Raw genomic sequence first — 19,549 nt, 5'->3', positions numbered from 1 at the left:
TGGTGCTCCCTGGGACAATGGGCAGTCACAGCCACTGGTGCTGGGAAATAACCTGGGCAAACTGGAACCAGGGAATTGAAACGGGGTGTGATAAAAACACAGGGAGGAGTAAAGCCTGCACAGCTCAATTGGTGCAAACTGCAGCGTGCCCTTGTCTGGGCGCAGAGGTCGGCAGTGGTGCAGTGCTTCCACAGCAGCGCCTGCATGGAGGCTATTTCCGACTCCCATAAAAATCTTTATGTCTCTGTGATCAGGATTCGGGGATGCAAATTTGCTGTGTCAAAGGAAGATGCCGCTGTAAATGAATTAGTACAAGAAGAACTTCTTATTTAAGAAGTGCTGACTCTGCACTCTCCCCTGTGCCCTCGCTTTTAAAACTGAAGCCTGGGTTTGCTGCTTGCTATGATCTATATTTAGATACTTATAAATGAAGTTTTGCAGTCACGTGGCTGCATTCTTGTACGGCCTCATGAAGCTGGTTTTTCGCATTACAGAGATTTACACACTTGCGTTTACATATTGCAGGTGTTTCCATAAAATCTCGGGGTAGCCACATTCCGGATGGCCTGAAAGAAAACTGAGAAGTGCTTAAAATGTTACTGAGCACCCTTAAAAACGTTGTCCTGGGGCAAAAGAGCGAAGTCACTGCACAAACGAGGCAATCACAGACAGGTAGGATTGATGGATGCAGGCTTTACAGTAGCACCTCCAACCAAGAGAAGGTTGAGTCCTGCAAAGGGACAGCATCCCTTTCGGGATGTATCTGGTGTGATACTCCCAGTAAACTGCTGAGCCCCTAGCAAAATATTTCAAAATGTCAGAGAGTGCTGCAGTGCTGAGCTCATGCTATGTAAGTGATAGCCTGATGAATTATGTGCTGTACACGCTACACACAAATCCTATCCCAACCAGCCCTAGAAGAGGAGATAGTACTCTTGTTGGTGTGTCCTCTGCTCCAGGAACCTTGCCAGGAGGACACACAATAATTCATACTCTGCTGATACTTTATAAAAGTTGCAGCCTGTTCTTTGGCTGCTGTGCTGCTGACCCCAGCATCCATGTCACCCACCAGCCCCTCCGAGCCTTGTGGGTGACTGCAGCTCCTTGTGCCTGTCCTGGGCAGGCTGATGTGTCCATCAGCCCTCCGGCGGGCACGGGCAGTGCAGGTAGGCAGTCTTGCCTTGCCTGGCCTCAGCATCATGTTCCACAAAACGTCAGGGCTCTCCCTGATTTCAGGCTACTCCCAGCTTTGACCTTGTGGCTGCAGAAGTCTGCAGCTTGACCTAGAAAACAAATTGGGAACTCATAGGGTTTCTCCTTAGGCAAAGAATCCTTCCAGTCTCTGCTGAGTAGCAGCTACCGAAAGCAAGGTATTATAAGCACTTAATTTTATCCTGGTTTAGGGCTCACCATAAATCTGTAATGCAGCATCTTCCACGAGGCAGGGCCTGGGAAATAAGAGGTTTCCCAAGGGGAAGGTGCAGACTAACAGTATGGGATGACAGAGAAATTTCATAGTAAGCTAGAACACTCCATAAATATTGAAGTGGAATGGCAGGAGTCTGGGGCAGAATGGTGAGAAAGAGTTTGACTGTGGAGGAAGAGTGTTTTCTTCCACTCTCCATTCTTTTTTCCATGGTGGGCTGTAATCCTGGCTTGAGGAAGACCCTATTCAAACTCCATTCTCTGGACAGGGCAAGCCAAGGTCCAACACAGTGCTAGGTGGTCAACCAGCTGGGTAAGCAGGGTTGGAAACACCTGGGCAGGTGGCTACCCAGGGCAGTCCACCCAGAGGTGCCAGCGTGCCTTTCTTTGAGACTTTTGCCTTTTTTGGAGGCTTGTTGGGGAGCTAAAAATCCCCAATTTCCTGGGGCCACAGATCAGGCCGTGTGCTGGCTCAAAAGTAGGTCAAGAGTGACACCCTGTGGACAAGTTACTCTTTTTCAGTATCCCTCCAGGCTTCTCTTCTGATGCTTTTCCTTTGCCTCTGACCTTACCCCCCCACTCCCAACCAGAGTTTCTCTTTCCCCACCTTCCTGCCCCAGCCCGCCTTGCACAGGGGTTGCCGCTGCGAGCCCCTAGAGGCGCTGGGGCCGGCGCGTCTTAAACCCTTTCAAAGTGCAGGGCTGAGGAGATGGGACCGAAATCCCCCGTTTCCTTTTGTTCTTCATTGCTTTCCCCCCTTTTTATACTCGGTTTTCCCCTTTTTATACTGGGTTTCAGGCCTGCAGCTCAGCGAGGGGCGGCGGCTCCGTCCCCACCGGGGTCCCCCCGCTCCTCGGCCCGCAGCTCCGCAGCTGGAGCCGGGTGCGCTCCCGGGGCTCGTAAATCTACGGGCTGCTAGCAAAATTTGGCAGCTATGAACCAGGGCTGTCCGTTAAACCGGGAGAGAAACTGCGTGGGCTTCCCTACAGCAACCTTCCGTGTCCTCCGCAGCTCCCCGAGGAGCCCCCCGGGGTGAGAATTCCTCCTCGAGCACAAAAACACAAAGTAAGCGTTTGGACAATACTCTCAGGCATGTGGTGTGACTCTTGGGGATGGCCCTGTGCAGGGCTAAAAGTTGGACTCGATGATCCTTGTGAGTCCCTTCCAACTCAGCATATTCTGTGATTCTGGACACTATAATGGTCCCTTCCCAATCTTGGACCCACTGGAGTTGCACTGTGCTTTCCTGATGCCCGTGGTGTTATTCCCAAGGAACAAAATCTGGTGTCCTGGAACAGGCTGATTGACACCAGCTGATGACCTGGAGAGGGTACAGCTCTATTTTAAGCAACAAATAATTCAGTTTTATATTGCTGAGAAATTCCTCATCACTCATTTAATTATGCAGGTCTAAAAGAAACCATAACATTTTGGCACACCTGAGTGATGGGAGTGGGAAAAGAGGAGGGTGCCAAATCCTTCCAAGAGTAACTCCTTTCTCACTCCTGGGAGTTTAACCCTGTCAAGTCTGCACAGACTTATGTATCCATATATCCAAAACAGAGACTGGACAGAGATTCCTGAATACCCGCAAAAACAACAAATATGACAGCATTATTTTTTCCCAATGACATTTATATGCTGCCATTAACTATGCTTTAACTGGTATAGTTTAGGGCTTTCAGAGAACATAACTTCAGCTGTACCAGCTACCATAGGTTTTTGCTGAGAGGAGCTGTAAACTTTGCCTGGACACTTACATAGATTCTCTGCCTTTTCCATTGTATTCAAAACCTGGAAGACAAAGAGGTGTTTTAGATCAAAAAATCTTTTTTTTTTAATGCCCTTATGCTGTTCTCAGTATTTTCTAGGCCCGAGCATGCATCTTGGTCAGAGGAAAAGGGAGACATCAGGTCTCTTAGTCCAGCTCTGAGATGCTGCAAAATAAGATTAAGTTAAAAAAAAAAAATGGAGGAATGTGTATTTTTGACAACCATACTCATGACTTATCGTGTGTCATACTCTAGTCCTTAAAATTAGGAGGCTACGCCTGAGCAGGCATCAAGAAATAAAAGTAGAAAAACTTCAAAAAATTCTGGCTTGTTCTGGGGACTTCCTAGTGAACATCAAAAGTGGGAGGATCCACCAAGTAAAGAGTGTGGGACAAGAAGCTGCTGGTGGCTGAAGAGTAGGTTGATTGGTTGGTTAGTTGGGTTGACATCATCAAGCAAACAATGAAGGTTGTGTTGATGCTACTGAGCTGTGGAAAAGGGGGATTAGAGACCCTAGCATGAGCACACAAAGCCATGTACCATCTTCAAGACATGGAAGGAATGAAAAATTCCCTCCTCTCTTTTAAGAGCCAAGGCCACATCTTGGTGGGAGCAAATTTCATCCCAAATCCTGTCTCCTTGGTACAGGTAAGGCCACTCTGCCTACAGAAAGGTTTCTTCTTGTGTCCCTTTCAGTCTCACTTCAGAGTGGGACATTACAGCCATGTGAGGCGGAAGAGGTGATACAGTTCACCCCAGAGGTGCCTGCAATTCACAGGAAATGTATTGCATATAATCTTCATCACTATATTGGATGGTCTTGCTAAAGATATGCAGCCCCAAGTCCACCTTGCACCAGGAACTTGGGGAGAACTGTAGAACAGCCCAACTACAAGAGCTATTGGCAGTTAGAAACAGGGTCAGGCCATAATGGCCCATTTCAGAATTTAAATTTGGTCTACTTGAGGTAAATAAAATAACTGTGCTGCCTAGTTTTCAAAGGATCATTTACTTCTCTGGAAAGGAGAGTATGCTTTTGGAAAGGGTACAGACATCTTTCAGGATGAAGGGCTCTGTGTGCAACAATCAAGTTTCTACCTTTTGATTAGGAAAGCTTTATAAAGAATTTCAATTCTGCATTACCAAACAAAGAAACTATACAAGCCCCAGATGAGATTTAAACAGTTTCCAAAAGACGTTAAAAAAGAGAAAAATAGTAGGCCACATGTTTTTTCTTATGTCTCCTGAGTGCGTTTATTCCAGACATCTGACATGCAATTCAAATTTCCAATAGTTTTAGGTAACCATGTCCAATTTAGAAACCACAGCCTTCAGCTAAGCCTACCTACCTCCCAAATCAATCCGGAAAACCAGAGCACTTGCTGATACTCTGCATTTTCAGACTTGCAGAGCTTCCTTATTTGTGTGCCATACATACTTGGGTTGAGCTTTCTGGCTCCGTGCAATCCATTTAGATACATTTCATAGACCTGTAGTCAGTGGTCACAGTCAGATAAATTATAGCTCCTAATGGAGAGCCTCTTCGTGCTTTCAAAGAGTAAAACCGCTATAAAATTGATCTCCTCTTCTGAGGTGCCTTTGATGGTGGTTGTCGCACAGCAGTTTGGATGAGACGGAAGCAAAGGGCTCCCTGTGGATGAAGAACTAATGAGCTTTATTTCTGGCTCTGAGACTTGGGCTGATTTCTTAACCTTTCTGTGCCTGAGCCTTTTTGTATCTCAAAAGTGGAGATTAAATAAGGTCTTCATGAGGGGCAAAGCCAATCCACAATGGAAATCCTGATTCCGATACGGGCAGATAATGTCCTGCTATGTGCCCTTCCTTAATTCCCTGCAGAAAGCTCCTAGGTGAGGGCTTAATGATGTTTGAGAGGAGGCAGGTAATGCAAGGGATGCATTAGGTGCTAGTTTCCATGCCACCTTTCTCACCTAAGTCCCTAAAACCTGGATCATCCAATCCCACAGACCCCAGCACAGACTGAGAGGTTGGCATCAAACATCCTCTTTTCCATGGCCCCAAGGAAATAGTAGATTGTTAGGTAATACTTCCAAGAGAGTTTGGTTGAACCAAAATTATGGAGCAGATTCTCTACTGCTAAACCTCAATGTCAGAAGAGACCAGCAGGCTTCAGCAGCCAATCCTGTTCAGCTGTAAGTGGCCATCACTTTATCCCATAATCTCTCATCTATCTTATCTATTTTTATCTTTCCAGTTCTCTTTCCAATAGGAGCACTCATATGCAGTCACAAACTCTGCTACCAAGGAAAATACAGAATTTGAATCCAATTTATTGCTGTTAATTTCTTTCCTAGGCATCATGAATCAGAGGGGGCAACCAGAGCTGGCAAAACACCTGTTCATCCACGGTCTTTGACATCAGTGACTGGAGAAAAGGCCAGTAGTGGAGCTGGTCCAGGTAGGATTTAGGGACTGGGAACATGGGAAAGCAAAGGGGAGGACTGGAAAAGTTTTGCTGTTCCTCATAGTTTTCCTAAGCATCTCCTCCATTCTCCTTCTTGCAGAGATGATCTGAGCAGAATCAATACTCTTTCTTAAAAATAAAAAGGAATAAATGAGAGAATAGAATGAATTAAGAAATTCTCAGCTGATGCCTTGTCTGGGGTGATATTTGTGACTTTCAAAACCAGTAGTGCTAATTGCCAGAGCCTCTTGACTTGAGAGGATTACCCTGTTTTAAGGACAGTGTCTGCAGAATGCAATGTATTTTGAGCAGAAAACAAGTGGCCAGATTATGGTCCCCCAATGGAAACACAACAGGCTTTCTTCAGCCTCTTTTGCTATATATACCAGTGCTGAGAAGTAAAGAGGGAAATGCTGAGTCTACTAAAAACTGTTCAGATTCTTGTGGGTGCCTTGGAGGAGCTGGTATACAATTTTGAGGCAGTTCTTTCTGCTGGCAAATTAACAGCTTAGAAAAATTACAACAGGGGGAGGAAAAAAATGGAAATTCTATTAATGAAATAGAACAATGAAAATCAAAGCTAAAGATGGAAGGAACTGAGTGGGCCCCATCCAGTTCATTGCCTGCTAGGCTGGATTTCTGCCTGTAGTAATTTATGCCATAGCCTTGGAAGTGAAAACAGATTTCATTTACTACTGAACAGTACTACTCTGTGTAGATAGAGTTCATGGCCTTGCAGCGTTTCTGAGAAGGTATTGTGGGATTATTGCTCCCACTTTGCAGATGGGCCCTGTAATGCTGCTTGAATTCTTAAATTTAGGCTCTGGCAAGGGGGAATCTAAATTAGGACTCGAGTGTCTGAGGGCTGTCCTGCTGCCACATGGCCTGGCCATGTAGGAAATGTTGAGATTTTAGAGGTCCAAGTTAAGACCCAGTTCATGGGTGCAAGGCTCTGCATGAAGATCATCTCTTGCCCCAGGGATTTCTCCCTCCAGGGTTTGATAGCAGAGCTGAACATAAGATGCTTCTCCAATAGGCAAAAATCAGCTTTCAACTTTAACTACACCTAAAGGGACAGAAGAAATCTGAAACTCTTGGCTTGCTTTTCCTTTTTCACTAGTCTGACTAGTGAAGAGCTAGTCAGAGAGAGAGCCCAAAGACACCTCCTGCCCTACCAACAAGCACCAAGACGTAGGATGGCGAGTCCCTGCTTGCTCACATCGCCAACACTGCCACAGGAACATCCTTCCTCAGAGAAATTTGGCTGTGAAAAATGCACATGTTGTTTTGCAAAAAAGCAGAAAACAGGTAAAATTAGCATTTGGAGAAAAGTTCTTATGGAAGAAAAGTATATGTTTCACGAGAGCCAAACGAAAAAAAACCCCAACCCTCAAACCCAAGCTTGCAGAGTCTGCTGTAATTTATGATTTACCACGTGAATCTAACTATAGAACTTCATTTAGAAATTTTATAAAGACTGTAAATCTACAGTGAAGCGTTCTAGGGACAATCTGCTGGCAGAAACCCACTCTGCAGACTGACCTGTGGGAGAACCAGTTTGTCAAGGGCTTGATCCGAAGCCCGCTGAAGACAATGGAAATGCTCTCATTGACGTCAGTGGCCTTTAGATCAAAAAGCCCCCAAAGCCCAGCATGGAAAAATGAGTAGTAAGGAGAAGAAAACTGCTCTAATCAATAGATGCTGCTGGATGAAGGTCTTTAACAATAGTTTAATGGGCCACGATGAGCTCCTTTGGACACTTTTATTTGGTATTGTATGTATCTTATAATCTTTCTCCTGAAACTTTTAATGGAATTTATCTCACTAGAGAATTTGGGAGAACATCTGCTGCAAATGATGGGTAAAGGCATAAGCTGTTGTGGGTGGGGTGAGCCTCAGGAGGTTCACAGTTTGGGTTTGGCTTCTGCTTCAGATTCTTATCTGAACTATACAGATCTCCTGTGGCTGCAAAAATTGGACTGGAAATCACAAGAGTACGAGCTTTCTTGTGAGATTTCCAGCACTTTTCTTATGGTTTTGACTGAACACCAGATGTGGAAAAAAATATTTAACAAAACTGGATGCAGTTTTTTTTCATGTCTGGTTCTAAAAAGAGAAGAAGGTTCAGGAATCTAATTTTATCCTTTCCAGTTTCACTCCTTAGTAAGATTCAGTTCTAGTAAAAAAAACCCACAAACACACAAATGCAATTTAAACCCAAAATGTTGCTATTGCAACTGGTCTCCAAAGAATCATTCAAGCAGATGAAACTCCAAACATTACATTGACCATGAACAAAATTAAAACCTTATGCCTCTGGCAAGTGGAGTGCAAAGAACGACCAGGGTGAATGGTGACCATTAGGAAACATCCACTAATATTCTTTCCCTTCAAAAATTATTTTTATTTGCTTTCCATGCAAGAATCTTTGCCTTTTTGACCCTTTCCTACCTGCTTCCACCACACAACCAAGCTTTTAGGCTTTGTCTAGCACAGGTATTTTTAAGAATACTTGAGCAGTTGTCCCTGCCACATGGAAATTTTAAATTTCACACCTAAAAGCAAAATTTTCTTACTAATCTGATAAACATTGCAGGCTACTTATACAAACCTGCAGTACTTTTGGGTGTAACACAGTACTGGGATGCTGAGTCAGCAATGGCATGTTCTTTTAATCCATATGTTCTATATGTTCTTTGCGGACAACTCACAGCTGGAAAGGAGGGTCACTTTATTAGGTGATTTATTCTATTTACACCTACTGACTCGTTTAAACTGGTGGTTTTTCATCAGGGAGGGAAAGAAAAGGGGTATTTTTAAGCCAAATAGAAAGGTAGGTTAGGGGAGCTCTTAAGTCACAGGAAGATTTCACAACATGGGTGGGCAACTCTGGGAGATGGAAAATGGCCTGAAGTGAATGATGCCTTGAAGGATTTGGATCAAAAACATTGAAAGTAAAGCTGAGTAAAAGAAAGTCAAACAAATCAACTGAGGAAAACAAGTTTAGAAGTGGCTGGGCTGGCACTGACCTTGCTCACTCAAATATTTTATCACTTGTGATTGACTCTGAAATTTTTCGTCTTAGTTTGGAAGAGCAAGTTTGTCCCTGTGGGGTACATAAAGGTCAGGCTGAATGGAACTAAGCAGGCACATCTTTTAAACTCCTCATTTGGTGTGTAATCTCTCATCCAAATCAAACAGGACTGATGAGAAGGCAGAGTATTATCTCATCCAGAAGCTGTGGAGCAGTGAATTGTAATTCCAGCGCCCAAGGAGAGTGTCTAGAACTCAACATGTCCTGCCATTTCACTGAATTTCTGGCAATATTGGGAAGGTTCTCCAAAGATCCAGAGACAAGCTTCCTGTGAAACTCCACTATCATTTAACAAACAAAAACAAGCCAATTAATAACAGGAAGAAACAGTATGAAGTGTAGACACCAACGCTGGAAAACGACAGGGGAAAAAAAATCCAGGGTTTGTTTTTAATCCTGTCAATTTGGGAGGAAAGAGAGTGTCTGGTAAGTTTTCAGAGATTGTCTAGATGTCTGTTTGGGTCTGGGGAAGGAGCAGTTTGCAGAGTGAGATGTGCCAGGACCCTGTCAATGCTTCTGCTCCCACTGGAAATGGGTCTCCTGGTGCTGGCGGGTGCAGGGCAGGTTTTGTGCTGGGGGAGGCAAACTGGTTTCTGTGTGTGCATGGGGAGGTAAAATCCTGCACCTTCTTCCTAGAGGCCTAGGAGGTGTCCACCAGGATGGACTCTCCAAGAAAAATACTGGTTTTTAAAATGCAACTTGGGAGAGCACTTAAAAAAGGCTGAAGAAAAAGGTAAGGAGAGGAGGGAAGAGCCCTCCTACAGCTCTCCCCATACGTTGCTCTCAGGGCTGTAGCTCCAGCCCATGTGGAAATAGTTACCTCCAAATAACACATCCTGTGGGACTATTTCTAGTCATTTCACAGAAGCCTTATTAAAAAATAGAGACTTTATTAACCTGAGATTCAGGGATTCGAATTCATGATAGAGGCTGTAAACTCTTGGCCTATGTTTCAGTTTTACAAGGATGATTTGAGGGTTAGAAAAGGAAATCTTGTGGAGAGAGGCTTAAGGAGCTCAATTTGGTGAACTTAGCAAAAAAAGCAGATCAGGCAGTGACCTAACTCTGTGCACTAAATGCCTTTGGAGGAAAAAATACTGTGTACAAAAGGGCTTTTTAGTCTAATCGGGGAAAAAACATAACGAGATGCAACAGCTGGAAATTTAAGACAGGCAAAATTGAGAGATTGGGAAGGGAAAGGGGGCAGACTGTTGAAAGGGGCAGGGGATTTGTCATCCTTTTGCATCTTGAAATCAGAACTGGAGGCCAGCCCAGATGACTCTGGTGAACGTATAGTAGTAGGCTCAATTAGCGAGTGAATGTGTGAAATTATTTTCTTGGGGATTTATACTGAGCATTAAACTGGATGATCTGAATTGTCCCTTTCAGCCTTAAAAATGGAGGAAAGATGCCAGAAAAGGAGCTAGATACCCAAATTCTACCAAATTGCAATTGCTGGGGCCTCTGGGCCCCTTTGAAAATGCCATCAGTGAGAGGAGAAGTGCTATTCTGGGCACTGGGCGTGTGGAGGGACAGACAGAATGATCCATGCCATCACATGCTGCCAGCACAAACCCATTTGTAGCTGCTTTTCCTTCTTGGTCCCCCCAGCACACTTTTCTTTTTTATTTTATTTTTTTTTTAAACTAAAAATACATCCTCAGAGGCATTAGTCACTCTGCCCACATATTAATAAATTGCATAATGATGCCACCAAGCATCCAAAAACCTTTCAAACCGTTATATATTATTTCTTTCAATAATATTCTAAAAGGCCAGTGAGGCTTAATGGAGCCACATGGTATTGTATTTAATCCAGAAATCTGGAACTGTCTAAAATCTCATATATAAATTAAGATAATATACAATATGTTTTTTAATTTAATTTGGTTCTCCCCATTTGGGTAAGCTGTAACTCCATAGGGCTGTGTCTTTTGCAAGAGATTTTTGTCTACCAAATCTTAGATTTGTAACATTGCTCTCACTTTTAATTGCTATGGGCTGTTCCCCATAACTCAGCCAGTCCTCTGCCAGGCAAAGAAAAGTTTAATGGAACCACAGTTTAATTGGGCAAAGTTTAGAAATTCTGCAAGTTACAAGGTTTCCTGGGACTTTTCCTTCTCTCCTTTCCCACATGGCTTCTTCAGTGTTGCTGCAGAGAATGTCACTGCCGTGCCATGGACAAGATTGGACAGTGGTTTGCAGGTGGCTCCTTCTTGGCTCTCCTTGGACTCAGCTGGGTATCTGGCATTTACATACAGGAATCTTTAGGAGATCAGGAGCTACTGAGCAAAGAAACCCAAATCAAATATTTCCTAGGCTGGAAAAACACAAGGGCTTTAGATCTGAGTTTTGTGCACGAGGCTTGCTTTCATTAAATGTCATCTCTCCCGTACAGTGTCTGCAGAAGCTTTTCACATACTCTGTCAAGTTATGGCAGATGTCACAGGCTATGGGATAGGGGGTCAGTAAACGTTATCTCTTCCTTTCTTTTCATGCCAAGCTCCCTTCATGTTTTCGAAGCTCTGGCTATCATTGCACCAGGGTGGAACAAGAGAGTGGAACAGGAACTATATAGGTCAGGACCATAATTCATGTATCTTCTTTTTCTTCTTATAATCTGTGAACCCAGTGACCTCAGAAATTGCTTTTTTTTAGACGTAAAATGCTTCAAAAATGGAGAGAGGAGAGTATAAGTTCTTGGGTATGTTCTGCTCTGTAGTTTGACATCCTGCAGCAGAAGAAAGCCAGGTGTGGAAACAAACCCAGTGAGATGATTTCTTATGGGGTCAGTGGAGTAGTCACAATGGAGGTGCTGAAATCTGGGGCATACCTTTCATTTGAGAGAATGTGTAGGAGAATTAAACACATTCTGGAAAGCAAGAGGCCTGTGCATTATGAGTGAACAGCTTTGAATCATATGAGCACAGGTTTTTGTTGATCAAGTGAATAAAACCTCTTTCAGGATTTAATGTTTCTGTTCATCATTTCTGGTGGTTTGGTTTTTTCAGCTGTTTTTTAATTTTCCTTGGCTTTGTCAGGAATAGACTTGACCTTGAACAGGAATATTCTCAAAGCTATAATCTGGTTTTGACAAATTTTTGGTATGAGCAGGGTGCACAGAGGCCCCTTGCTCCCCCCATGTCTGCAGTATTCGTCCAGTTTTGGGATGCTGTGTGATAGATGCCAATAGATTCACAACCCTCACTAGTTCCTTTCCCGGCCTTCCCAATGCCCTGCTCACCAGAAGTGCAATCAACAGCTTTCTCATCACTCAGTGGAGTATGGACAAAGCTGCTTGGCTTGCGTGTCCTAATTCCTCTCCAAACCAGGCTCTGCATTGCTGCTGCTGCTGCACAGATATCAAGCTGCAAATGTAACGAGCATCTCGAGGTGCTTTACTGAACACCAGACCTGTTAGACTGAGAGTCTGGCCCCCAGAAACATTTGGGTGACACAACCAGACCTGTGTTGGTCTTACAAACTACAGCATGGAGGGCAGCTCGGGTCACAGCAGGATGCATTGCATGGGAGGGAGGAAGATTATCCATGGCACCATGAAACTTCATAAGCAGCAGCTGTGAAGAGAAAAACAGGAGTGAGCATGAGCCCTGAGGCCACCACAGCCCTGTCACCTCTGCCCGGGAGGCACTGAGCTAAATTACACCTTCCCCACCACCTCTGTCCTCTCCTGGGTCCTTTGGGACAAACAGTGAAAGGCCAGGTCTGCTCCTGGGGCATTGGTCCAGCACTTGTAAAACATTATTGTGGGGGTCAAGTTAAAACTGACTCATTTTTGAGCAGGAGAGCAAGGTCATTTTCTTGTAGCCCGGTAATTCCCTCTTTTTTTTATTGGTGCTGTTATAGACCAACTTCTCCGAGGTGCTGGGACTTTGCCGATATTGCATCCCTCTTCCCATCCGGTTCCAACAATAAAACCCTTGCCTTTTTTGATCTCTGGCTTTCATGCTTGCTGACACACTCTGGAAAATTTAAGAAGGGGGCAAGGAATGGGTTAGTCACACTTGTTAATATTTATCCCATTGCAGAAAGAGCAGGGCTGACCTCAGAGCTTGGGCTTTGGAGAATAGTTATGAGAACGATTCCACCCAGCTGAAATGAAATCTGCATGCAAAGCTCGTTTGGTGCCTGGAAAGAGCTAGAAGGAAATAAAGGTCTTAAATGATATATTTCCGCAGTTAACGTTTTGTCCTGTTTACAGAATCTCACCAGAATACTGGGGGTTTTGTTTTGTTCATATGTTTTTCATAAGGATAAATATCCATGCAGTTTAAACATTTTCATTAGATTCAGAAAAGAGGGAGGATGTGGGGTTGTGTTTTTTTTCTTTAATTGTTAATCTCTCTTTTTTTTCTTTAACGGTTATTCCTTAAAACACTCTTTAATGTTTTAAAAAAATCTCAGGTAAATCAAAGAGATGGGGAAAGTTATTCTCTTTAATTATTCTTAGAGCAATTTTGAGTAATGTAGGCTAAATTAAAAAAATATACAAGCAAGATATTTTGGCTGGGAAGTATGTGTAATGTATGAACAGCAGGAAAAAAAAAAAGCCTTCCTTTCTAAATAGAAAATCTTTGAAAGTAACAGGGGGAAGCTGATGGGAAGGGCTGAAGTCCATATATTCCCACCTCCTCCGCCTTGTGCTCTCTTAAAGGTGAGCTGCAAAATGCAAAAGAGAAATGTGTTAAATTCAGATGACTCGCTCGGGTGTCAGGAAGTGGCTCGAACAACCACACGAAGTTAACTAACACATTCCCTTTTTTTTTTGTTCATCCCCTCCCTCCCCTGCTCTTCCCGTGAAATCTGTTTTTTTGCTGCTGTGGTTTCTGCCTCCAGGCGGGAGCGCAGCCACTTGTCCACCCGAGCAGCACCCTGAGACACCCCCAGGGCTTGCAGGGAGCCAAGACTTTCTGGGAGGATTTTCTGGAAAGTAAGAAAGGAGGAGAACTTTAGAAAATGTATTCCCAATCTAAACATCCTCACTACAGGAGAAATGAGATTAAATGTGAGGGATGGTGTGGTGAGTTTGTGTTGCTTTGCCATTCATCTTTTGTCTGGTCAATCCATCTTATTATCATTCACCTGCTCTGCTCTAGGTCTTCTTCAGCAACATGGTCCCTGACATCCATGGTGTTCAGGATTGTGGCCACAGTAACCCAAAGTGTGAGTAGTGCCATGTTGGACAACAAGTGCCTTCAACTGAGGCACTGAGAGAAGCAGTTGGATGAGGGGTAGGGCTTTTTGAGCCACAAGTAGCAGAATTTCGTTTGCAATTGGATGTGTGTGATGAGAATATGTCTCATTTAAAACACTTTGAAAGTGGTTTAGGTGACCAAAAGAAAGCTGGGGAGACAAGACACCCTGATCCATCTGAAATAGCGCCACTGCCCTTTGCAATGATTTCTATCCCATGAACCAAGAGCCCTATAGGGCCTCATGAAAAGGCACAGATATGTGGCTGTTTCTCATTAGCTTCCACTTTTCCCTCTGGAAATGCTCCCTGTGCCTTTCCCGCACTGCTTGGCAGTAGGTGTGCTAAGGACAAGTTTTAAATCTAAATGGAAGGGAGTTATCTGATTTACAGTAAGCAGATTTTTCATTTGAAATGGCAACACACAGAGCCCTGTGCATTACCTTGCATCAATATAATATGCACGCACACATGCCATGTGTTTATGCCTAGAATATAAAAAGACTAAATTATTGCAATGCTGTGTGTCTGCATAGAGCTAATTCATGTACTACAGCATGTTTATCAAAGAACACTCCTTAATTGCATGCTAGTATTTTTTAATTAGTGATTAAGTTGTAAGACTCTGTCTCTCTGCTGATTTATGTTCTCTTTAGCTACAGTGTGAGTGACTCCTGCAGCAATTCATGTTTTTAGTTTTCTGTTCTTTAGCAATACCCAAAATCTCCAAATTCGGGTGTTTTTTGGTTTTTTTTTAAAGAATAAACCCAGCTACACATCTGAGACTCTTTAACTAAGGAAAGCCAAAATACTGTATGAAAACAACGGCTGTTCTCCCTCTCTTAGGGACACTTTGGTTCTGTTTTCCCCTCTAACAAATTTATCAGAACTGTTCATTCTCTGTTAAAGCCAGAGAAACAAACTGTGGATTTGGAAATATCTCCATAGTTTAGTCTCTGGAAGACAAAGTAAGTAAATTGAAGTAAAAGCAGAAAGTGAATATTAATTTGCATTTCTCCATTGGGAAAAAGATCTAATGAATTTAGGAAGGAGGTTCTGCTCCTACTTAGTTGAACCTGAAGTCGCCCAACTGAGCACGGCTCAGTGGAGGAGGTGCAACATTTGATAAAACCATAGCAAGAGGAATTCAAGAAGCAATCCCATTGCAAGGAGAGGGTTATTCCTGCTGAGGATCATTGCTCCTTCTGGTTTTTTATTATTTCTGGTGTGAGCAGTTGTCAGCAATGAAGGAAGAGAAGTTAATATAACCATGTAGGGACTCTGGGGTATAATAACAATTTCCCCTTCACATCCTGCTCTGGTAGCCCAGTGGAAAGACAAGGATCTTGTACTGCACCATCTTACCCAAACCTCTGAGGCCATAATCGGTTGCTGCAGGAGATGAGAAGGATGATTTAGCTAACATAGAAGGGTTTTTACATCAAAGTGTGGATGCCAAAATATGATCCTGCACACAGCAGCAGTAGCAGAGCTGGTGCAAAGAATAATCAAGGCAGTGGTTTGAATTGCTGCATTATCCTGCATCCCTTCCAAAAACTTGCCCTCTCCATGAAAATCCTGATTGTCTGATGTGGCCATGCCAATGGCAAGATGTTATGACCATGATTGCTGCCAGTAGCCCTAATTTTCATCACCTCTTACCTTTTTTCTTCTACCTACCTTGCTTCTAGGGGGTGCAGCTCTGTGTTTATTTATTCCTCTATTAATGCAGCATAGCCATGTCATGGTTTCCCTTTGGCAGGAGGCACTGCATGGCAGGACTCATGTTTACAATACATCATGGTGCAACAAGCACCTTCAAAATGTCCTTTTCTGTTAGAGCCAGTCACCTTCTTTTTGAAGCCTTTCCCTCCCATCACAATTACCCACCCAAAATTACCAGCTATTGGAAGTTTTAAAACTTTTCAAGAATGCAGTGGCTTCCTTTAGGCAGCAAAGCTGTGTATTGAAATATGAATTAGTAGAGTGTGTATCGGCAGGATAGACCATCTGCTGTGCTCAGCACCCGGGTTTGAAGCTGGTTGGCTGGCAGGACAGCATGTGTTTACAGAAAACCCTAACAGTTGTAAAGAAGCCATTTAGGTTTATCGTGTCAATTCCTGTACAACTCCACACAGAGATTCCTTTCACAAACTCACATAAAAAAGACAGATAGACTAGTTTTGACCTCTCTTGAAACATTTGACGGTTGAGTTTGTGGCATGGATAAAATATCTAGAACAGGGAAAAAAAAATCTTGTTATTTCCCCCTCTTAAGCATTAGACTCCTTGAATGCAACATCCATTCACAGCTTAGTTCTTACATTATAATTTAACTGCCTTTTATTTTCCTTCTGAGATACAAATGCAGGAGCTGTACATGATTTTCATACCACATTATGCGAGCCATTATGAAAAAGCTGCCCAGAGTAATGGCTCCATTTCAACGTGATGCATATGCCAAGACAGAGGGATCATTTATTTTTCTTAAAAATTAAATGAGGATGGGATCAAAAATGTTATGTTTTGCCTATATGAGCAATATTCCTCTATCAACCATTCCAAATATATTGCCTCTTTGTAGCTTCTCTGTAATACAAATTGTCCATGGGAAGGCACATGGAAAGCTCACCAAAGGAGTTTATGCTGCTGCACAGCTTCCCTCTTATCAGGGCTATCACTTGCAAAACACCAGAATTCCAAGGTCAGGGCAGAATAAAACCTGGGCATGACTCTGGGGATGCTTCTGGACTGAGCACTTGATTTTTTCGTGCATGGAGGAATTACTAAAAAAACAATCTCTTTAGTGAATGTGCTGAAACCCTTGATACTGTTTATCAGGCATCTATACTGTACATATAATTCATGTATGGATGGAAGCAGAGTGATAATGGAATGCTCTTCTACGTAAAACTGAGGCTAAGACCAAGCCCTGTGGTCCCAGTGCCCTGCATGTGACTCCAAAGGGCTTTTGGGCTGAGAAGATCAATTAAGAAACACTAGATTTGATGCATCTCTGAGATAACTCATTCCAGTGTGCAAAAGAAAGAAAAAGTACCTTAATGCATAGGTCTTAAGACTTCAATGATTTTTTTTTATTATTAATTTTTTTAATGCTTGATTCTTTTAATGGAAAAATCCATGAAGCAAAATGGAAGATGGCAAGCTGAGAGATGGCAGGATGGGAGAGAAAGCTTGTTCTTGCACATATACCCCAGCCAGCCACCTGTTTGTAAGGCTCCTCATATGCATGCTTGAGGACTGGGGGTCAAAAACTGTATAAAAAGTAAATGTAACCAATATCCTAAATAAGAACATAGTATGTTGGTAGTTCATGAAGGGCTCTATGAGTTATGTGAAGTGGTCAAGCTTGGATAAGGACAAGAGCCCAGTAGGATGAAGGGAAAAATACCTGTATATAGCCCAGGTGTTGTGCTCATAAGAATCCTTTCTCTAGCTCATGCCTTGGGTTCTTAGAAGTGAAATATCAATGTATTAGTATTACTCTGTATTACTATTGTTAGTATCATAGGGGTTTAGGTAATTTTTGCTAATAATCTGTATTTATGTGTACTTACTTTATGTGTACTGTATGTGTGTGTGTGTATGCCTATGTGTGTACAAATAGATATACAGAAGTTCAAATTCCCTTTAACCTGACCAAAAAGTGCCTGTGCTGGTAAGAGTCAGGATTTGGTACTCAGTAGTGGAGGAGAAGAACAGGGTGGATCAGGACTGTCAGACTCCAGCTACAGGAAGGCAGCAGATTAATACAAAAACATGAGGGCAGGTTCTCTCCTGGGGATTGCATTTCATATTTAGGGACATGAGGGAGTAGAGAGTGTCTCCAGCTGAGATGCACTGGGTCTCTGCAGAGGAGTTTAGTGCCCAGGACTAGATTTGGGAAGTGATACAGAGCACCAGAGGATGCTGTGGAAAAACCCTGGCCCCTCTAAAAGCAACTTGTAATGCAGCTGGGAGAGCAAAGCCCTGGTAAGTCATCTGGAAGAGAGATTGGTGATCCAGCTATTGGAGCCACCTCTCTGCCTTTGGGTGCCCACCTTGGCCATTTGCATTAAGACACTTTCAGGCCAGACCACAACCACCTTATTTCAGAAAAAAATGGCCAGCCCTGGAAGTCTGCTGGAAAATAGCTGTTTTTGGGAGGTAAGTAGCTTATTCAGTTTGCACAGGATGTCATGGATGGGTCATCTGTGATAGAGCCTAAGGCTGAAGCCTATTTTGCATTTGCAAATGTTACAATCCCACACTTCATTTTCATATTTAATGTGTATGCCTCCAGTTTCTTGTTTTAATTTGGTTTGTGATTCAGTTTTCAGTCCATGGACTAACAATGCAGTGACTTTGTGTGTTGTGTTTCTATGTGTCATCACTTTATTATTATCATCATCAATATTATTATTATCACTTATTTTGCGGGGGGATTCTTCTAATCTGCTTTTTTCTGTTAGGTGGTGGAATACAGTTCAAAGAAAAGCATGACAATGCCTATGATAACAGCAGTTTTCAGACTTTTCCTGATCATCCCTCATGAATGCCTGAGGATGGGATTGGTTCTCTTCCCTGTGTGGAGCAGAGCGATGCAGCCACACCACATCATCCTGTGCCTATTTTCAGGCTCTGTGCTGTGCCCTCCTGGGTCAAAGTGAAAATGGGAGAGGATGGCAAGCCAAGGCGCGGGGGAGATGACTCACCAGATTATTTTCTGCAATTCAAATATAACCCTTGAATTCTTGCCAATGTATCGATACCATCAGCTCTCTTTCCTGCACCAAGCCTCATGTATTTATATTTATTTATACCACGTAATGCCTCAGTCAATATTTTTACCTTTTTTTTTAATATTTTGTTTATTTATTTTTTTCACATATTTTCTCCAAAACAGGAACTGAAAGACTAAAACTGCAACCCACCCAATGCAATTCCTGTAAATATAACGTACCAAAGATTCCAACAAGTGCCACCTTTGGTATAACCGTGATCCTTCCCATTCCAGGCCTTGCTGGAACTGGCTCTGGGGTACTGCACAGCCCATGACCTGTCTGAGGAAGGAAAAAGCAGCTCAGTTAAGGTATGTTCTTATGCAGAAAGAGGATATCTTTGCTCCTTTCCACTGTATACAGATGCTGGTCTGCAAAACCCAGCCCTGCTCCAGTTTGCATGTCCCGCTCCTTATTTTGGGAGGGCTCAGGTCTGGGACAGCTGAATTGGGGTTGTTGTTATTGGAGAAAATGCAAACATGTTGCTCACAGGGACAAACAAGGCTGATATCCCAACAGAAAACTTCACATCAAGAATCGTGTCTCAGGGATCATTTTATTCTCGAAGGGGGACATAAATACAGAGTTAATTATGACCAGAACCCATAGCAATAACCTGTTTATGGGAAAACTCTAGTCCTAGTCTAGAAGAGCTGTAATCTTACCCTGCCATCTGTAATTTGTTACTTTATTAAGATTACATTCTCAGCATAAAAAAAAAAAAAAAAAAGAGTGAGTTAGTTTGATATGTTTATTGCCCTTTGTCAGGATAGTAGTACTTTTTTCTGCTTTGAAAATAGATGTTCCTGCTTCTATGGCTAT

The 19,549-nt window shown here is 43.0% G+C and overlaps 1 long non-coding RNA gene across 4 annotated transcripts in view; it reads left to right on the top strand.

The window, feature by feature from the left end:
• LOC126635376 (uncharacterized) overlaps positions 1-19,549 on the top strand; it is a 41,795-nt gene that overhangs the window by 4,118 nt on the left and 18,128 nt on the right. For 3 of the 4 annotated variants that reach the window (XR_007627682.1, XR_007627684.1, XR_007627681.1), the window contains exons 2-4: positions 5,531-5,634; positions 8,842-9,160; positions 18,964-19,038. This is a non-coding gene — a long non-coding RNA (uncharacterized LOC126635376). Of the gene's footprint in view, positions 1-5,530; positions 5,635-8,841; positions 9,161-18,852; positions 19,039-19,549 lie in introns of all 4 variants that reach the window. The other variant, XR_007627683.1, reaches the window with a different exon arrangement.

Source organism: Myiozetetes cayanensis, unplaced genomic scaffold, assembly GCF_022539395.1.
Source record: "Myiozetetes cayanensis isolate MyiCay16 unplaced genomic scaffold, myiCay2020 scf12, whole genome shotgun sequence".
In the NCBI taxonomy this organism is placed as follows: Eukaryota; Metazoa; Chordata; class Aves; order Passeriformes; family Tyrannidae; genus Myiozetetes; species Myiozetetes cayanensis.
The sequence above is the reverse complement of the archived record's forward strand: the minus strand, read 5'-3'. Positions and strand labels throughout refer to the sequence as shown.